Genomic DNA, 223 nt, shown 5'->3' on the forward strand with positions numbered 1-223 from the left:
GTTGTGGGTGTATCTGATATCCTCTCAGCGAAAGAGCCGCACTCCTCCCTCATCATGCACTTCTTCCCGCTTGCGAGTGGGCGCCGCCCTCAGCAACTCCTCGTGAGTGTTTGTTCCTTTCCGCGCCGTCCACGTCAGCGCCGCTCTGTTGCGTGGCGCCTCGCACAACGCAGGTCACGCCTTATGTATGATGGTTACGTAACACATTTGCACACACACACAG

The sequence above is a fragment of the Penaeus monodon genome, chromosome 31 (assembly GCF_015228065.2).
Source record: "Penaeus monodon isolate SGIC_2016 chromosome 31, NSTDA_Pmon_1, whole genome shotgun sequence".
In the NCBI taxonomy this organism is placed as follows: Eukaryota; Metazoa; Arthropoda; class Malacostraca; order Decapoda; family Penaeidae; genus Penaeus; species Penaeus monodon.